The following is a 6,000-nucleotide window of genomic DNA, read 5'->3' on the forward strand; positions in this document are numbered from 1 at the left end:
GTTTGGATGATTAATAAAAAAAATTAGATGACACTCGAAGGGCTTTTGTGTCTTTGCAAATACCACTTAATGGTTGGTTAACAACTACTTAACGGTAGGTACTAAATTAGCATATTTTGAAAGTTTGGATACATAATTGTCACATTTTAAAGTTCGGGGGACCAAAGTGGTACTAGGCCCAAAGTACAGGGTACTAATTGGGAAAATTTCCTTGTCTTTTAGTTAAAATATTTAAATGGTAAAACTTTCAATGGTATAGTAATCTACCCAACTTCAAGGGGCCTACAACCTCCTTAAAAGCTTATTCACTAAGACTATGTTTGGTTTAAAGGAAAAAGTAGGGAAAAGAAGGGAAAGGCAAGGAAACCTTTACAAACTTTGTATAGGTTTTCATACATTTCCCTACCTTTTCCTTCAAACCAAACTGCCTAAAAGATAAAGCAATAAAATCTTTCTAGTTCAGCATCTTCAATTGTTATCAAACAACCCTTAAGTTACTTCATCCAAATAGGGGTGTCAATCGATCGGTTTTGGATTGGATCCAATTCGATCCAAACCTTATCAAAACGGATTTGAACGAAGCGTTATAATTATTGGAATGGCCAAATCTAAAATAAATTGGTCTATATTCGTATTGGTCTGAATTGGATCTAAATCAAATTTCCAATAATCCAATCATGAGGCCAAACCCTTGTCCAATTTGAAAGCAACCAAAACTGAAGCCAGTATAAAATCACTTTATGAGAGTGCTTTTACGAAAGTAATTTTATGAAAAGTAATTTTACAAAAGCACTTTTACCAAAAAAACTTTTATGAAAGTATTTTTATAAGCACACTTCTACGGAAGTACTTTTACAAAATAACTTTGACGAAAGTACTTTTATGAAAGCACTTTTACAAAAGTGCTTTTTCAATGCCAAAAGGGTATATTTTTGTAATTTTAATATTTCTTCATTTTAATATATTTTTGTAGTTTTTATATGTTTTGTTTTTTGTATAATTTTTTATATTCCATTGGGTTTGGATTGTAGGGGTGGATTCGAGCCGAGCCGAGCCAAATACTCGGTTATTCAAGCTTGGCTCACTGAAACTGTGTAAGGCTCGAGCTTGAGCTCAATTCGAGCTAGAGATTTGAGCTTGAGCACGAGCTCGGTTCAAAGCTTGCAAGTTCAAACTCAACATCAAGCCAATTTTTTTTTTCTAAAAAATAAAATGTATACGTATAAAAATATATTTTTTATTTTACATATAAAAAATAAGGATTATAAAAATTATTTAACATTATTCATAAAAAATAAAAATATTATTATATAATAAAAATTACTTATTACATATACTTATATTTATATGTATATGTATGTATATAATAAAAAAAATACTTATTTATTATACTAGCCTCGTGAGCCTCACGAGCCGAGCTTTACTAGGCTCAAGCTTGGCTCGATTAGCAAACAGGCCTATATATCAAGATCGAGCTCGGCTCGATTAGTAAACAAGCCTATATATCAAGCTCGAGCTCGACTCAAAGCTCAGTTTAAACCGAGTCGAGTCGAGCTTTTTACGAGCTAAGCTCGAATATCTCGTAAGAAGCTCAACTCATGGCCACCCCTATTAGATTGGATCCAATCCAATTCATTTACATTTTAATGAATTGGATTGGATTTGATTTGTATTGGATTTGGACCGGATTGGGTCCAGTCCACTTGTAAGTGGATTCACATTGGACTGGATCTGGTTGGACCAAATCCAGTCCAATTGACACCTCTACATCCAAATAACCTCTTATGTACTATGTAGTTAAAATTAAAAGTCTAAAACAAACCAATGGAATTGCAAAACATCTTTTGATCAATAATGGAACTACAAATAATATAAACCAACTTCGATGCTTTTAGACCAAAATGAGAAAAAACAACACAAGGAAAAAAAGGATTAGAGAAAGTATAAAATGGAAAGAAACTAATAAGTTTGGCACTTTGGATAAATGATTTTTTTTTTTAATATTTGTTAGCTTGGTCACCGAATCAGGTCAAATTCAGACGGGAATGTAAATCTCAAAAAAAGCAGTTTATCTTTCCTCCATTTGTTTTTTTAGTAAATGTAAATACATAGTTCTTTTTCCTTTTTTTTTCAAGGCTTACGCCTTAAAGCGCCTTGAGGTTTTGCCTCACCCTTTTCACATCCAACTGCCTCACCTCTACCTTTAGCCTTTTAAAACCTTAATTGTATTTATATTTATTGTGAAAATATTTTTCTCTACCCATAAAACAAAATATTTTTTGTGCAAAATAAAATATTTTTTCTGCAAATATGTAGCTTGTAAAATGGTCCATATAAATTGCAAAGTTGAGTTAGCTTTTCATTTACAAATTTATCTTCTTACCAAATAGACTTTTAGCTGTAATGAATGCAAACATGATTTTTTATCAAAAGCCCACTTGAATACAAATTTACTTCTTTTTTATTGATGTACTTTTACATCTTATTATCAATGTAAATATGCATTGGTCTGTCATTTGTCAATGCAAAAATATAATGTTGCCAAACATAAGCAAAAGTGAACCAAAGTGCAAATTTACCTTGAACTAGGATTTACACTCTATTTGCACCATTTCCAAACGCAGCCTAAATTTACCTTCATGAATTTGGATCATTTGGGTATATCACTTCATTAGTAATGAGGGCAGATTTGGCCCTCCAATGGAATTATGACCCCTAGCACCTCACGGCAGCTCTCCAAGGAGCTCAGTAGCTCTCCAAGGAGCTCACCAAGGAGCTAGGCAGCTCTCCATCGGCAACTCACCAAGGAGCTCACCACCAAGGAGCTCGACAACTCTCCAAGAAGCTCGCCAAGGAGCCTGCCACCAAGGAGCTAGGCAGCTCTCCAAGGAGCTCGCCACCAAGACAGCACACTATGCTCATCAGGGTGGCTCACTACTAGGGAGCTCGTCACCAAGTAGCCACCAGGGAGTTCGTCGCCAAAGGCAGCTCGCCACTTGCAGGGTAGCTCGATACAGAAGAGCAGTTCGGCATACCGCAGGAAGATCTCCTGCCTGACAACCATACCTGACAGATCTGGTGGCAGCGCCCACATCTCTTGCCAGGCGGCGTCGTGTCTACCGTCTCTGAAAAGCATGGCACGCCTGACGAGTTCGTACCCTACAGTGGCAAGCCTGCACCTGCCACCTCAGTCCTGGCAGTAATGGCTAGGGCAGTGGCGGTTACGCCTGATGTGATTGGGCACTGCTATATAAGGACTCCGACCCCCAAAGCCAAAGGGGAGAGGATGAAAAAATTGAGGTAATCCCTACTCTCTAGCTCTCTCATTCCTCTAATATCATCTTCAAGCCCTCTACAATCAGAGTGCTAACTTAGGCATCGGAGAGTCCCCGCCAGGTAAATACCCCTGTGCCCCCTGGTTCAGTTCTCGCAGGTTCCTCAAGCTCCTGCCGCCTACAAAGAGGAGGAAAGATGGAGTTCTCGCTGGTTCCTCAAGCTCCCGCTGCCTACAAAGAGGAGGAAAAGATGGAGTTCTCACATGTCCCTTAGCTCCCGCCGCCTACAGAGGAGAGGAGATCACCTCATGCAGAGGGCAATCGGGTCGCGCTACACAAGGGAGCTCCACCATCCTCTAAGTTACAAGCCGCATAGGAGCAGGTCAAATGACGAGTCCACCAAGGCAGCTCACCACCAGGGAGCTCAGCATAGCTCTCCCCCGGGCAGTTCACCATCAGGGAGCTCAGCATAGCTCTCCCCCGGGCAATTCACCATCAGGGAGCTCGGCATAGCTCTCCCCAACTCGGCATAACTCGGGCAGCTTGGCATAGCTCTCCCCCAGGCAGTTCACTACCAGGGAGCTCCACCATCCTCTCCTAGGAGCAGGTCAAATGACGAGGTACTTAGCCAAAAACTAAAAAATTGGTACGTGACCAGAAACGGTTACATCAATTATTATCACAAAGATTTAGAGGATTTTCTCCTATGTGAATTGTTAAAATATCTAAAAAATAAATCAAAAAATCTATTCTAAAATCAAATTGGCTTTCAAAACAAAAACACACATGTTCTTAAATGCATTAGGGGTGGCAAATGGGTGGGTCGGGTTGGGTTAGGTAAGGGTTGAATACCAATCCACCCATATTGACCCACCAACCCACCATGACCCATCATCAATCCTTGTTAAAGGGTCATAAGTAACCCACCCATATTGACCCACTTGACCCATCCATATTGACCTTAACCTCTCTCACCCATACTAACCCACCTACCCTCGCCTACAAATACAAAAATGGATTGGGACGACCCATATACCCGAAATAATAATTTTTTAGAGAATAATCTCTCTCAAGACTACCACGTGACAAAAAACAAGTCAATTTAACCCGTATAGTTGAAAATGCAAAAATTGTAGATAAATGTATAAAACAGTAAAAAATTGCAAAAAATTCAAAACTTTTGTAGAAAAAGTTAGAAAATATGCAAAAAAAAATACCAAAAAGTTGCAAAAAATACATGAAAAACACTAGAAAATACCAAAAGAATTGTAGAAAAATAAAAAAATACAAAAAACCAAAAAATTATGAAAAATGCAAAAAATACTAAAAAATATAGAAAATGCATAAAATAGTAGAAAGATTGCAGGAAATGCAAAAAAAATGCATAGCTTTTATAGAAGTGCTTTTGCAAAAGTACTTTTATAAAAATACTTCTATAGAAGTACTTCCGTAAAAGTGCTTTTACAAAAGCACTTTTATAAAAATGCTTTTATGCTTTCATAAAATTACTTTTATAAAAGTGCTTTCGTGTAAAAGTGCTTTTATGCTTTCATAAAAGTGTTTTCTTAAAAGTACTTTGATAAAAGTGCTTTCATGTAAAAGTACTTTTATGCTTTTATAAAAGTATTTTCGTAAAAGTACTTTTGTGTAAAAGTGCTTTCGTGTAAAAGTACTTTTATAAAAGTGCTTTCGTAAAAATCATTTTCACAAAATTACTTTATAAAATTGCTTTTGTGTAAAATTGCATATGAACACAAAACTTAATAAAATCTATTTTATTTCACTTTTAAACTTAGAATGAAATATGGCATGGTGGTTTGGAATTGTAATGAGATGTGAATGTGTTAGGAGGCTTGAGTTTGAGTCACTTCAACTATTGTCTTTTTGAGATTTGGCGAGTAAAGATAGAATTGACTTTGACCCAATCCTTGACCTGTGCGACCCAACCCATCCTGACCCTAATGGGTACCCTTGACCCGACCCATCCTGACCCTTTTTCCACTGACCCTAATGGGTTACTTGACCCATATTGATCCGTCAATAAATTGGGTGGGTATGGATGGGTTGAGTGGATCGAATGGGTTAGGGTCAAGATTGCCAGCCCTATCCATTGTGCCTTTTGTTAAAAAGATGAAATAAAAATATATTCTTGAGTTTCTAGTTTGGAAAATATGTTTTCATGTGATGATCTGTCATCATGTTTCATCATCGTCATGAAGCCTTATCCCAACTATATGGGATCATCTATCATGACCACGAGAGTTTGGAAAAAGTTTTAAGGGCCAGTTTGGGAGGGTTTTAGCATTGCTTGAGTTGCATTGACTGAATCACTTTGGAGAAGCAACCAAAAATAGCTCCGCTGGAAAATCACTTTCTTAGTTCATATAAGCATAATTTTGGATTTCCAGGTTTTTTACCAAACATGGCTTCATGGCTTTTCTTATGGGGCCTACCTTGCAACACCAAAAGCCGGTGCATGAAAGTCCTCCCTAGTGGGCACTAAATGCTAACTACCGACCAAACGTAACCCTCTTCTTTTTATCTGAACTTGAGATTGGCAATGTATATAAGCTCGCATTGGCAGAAGGATATGATTCCTAAAGAACTTTGGCCTATGATCAGAAGCCACTTGTTCAAGAATTTAAGCTTATTCTTCCTCCTCAAGTTGCTTCTTAACCCCTTAGAATGCGAATTTCTTTTTAAATTTAAAAAGTAAAGAAATAAA

Source organism: Nelumbo lutea, chromosome 7 (assembly GCF_056320005.1).
Source record: "Nelumbo lutea isolate HS-2025 chromosome 7, American lotus-T2T, whole genome shotgun sequence".
NCBI lineage: Eukaryota > Viridiplantae > Streptophyta > Magnoliopsida > Proteales > Nelumbonaceae > Nelumbo > Nelumbo lutea.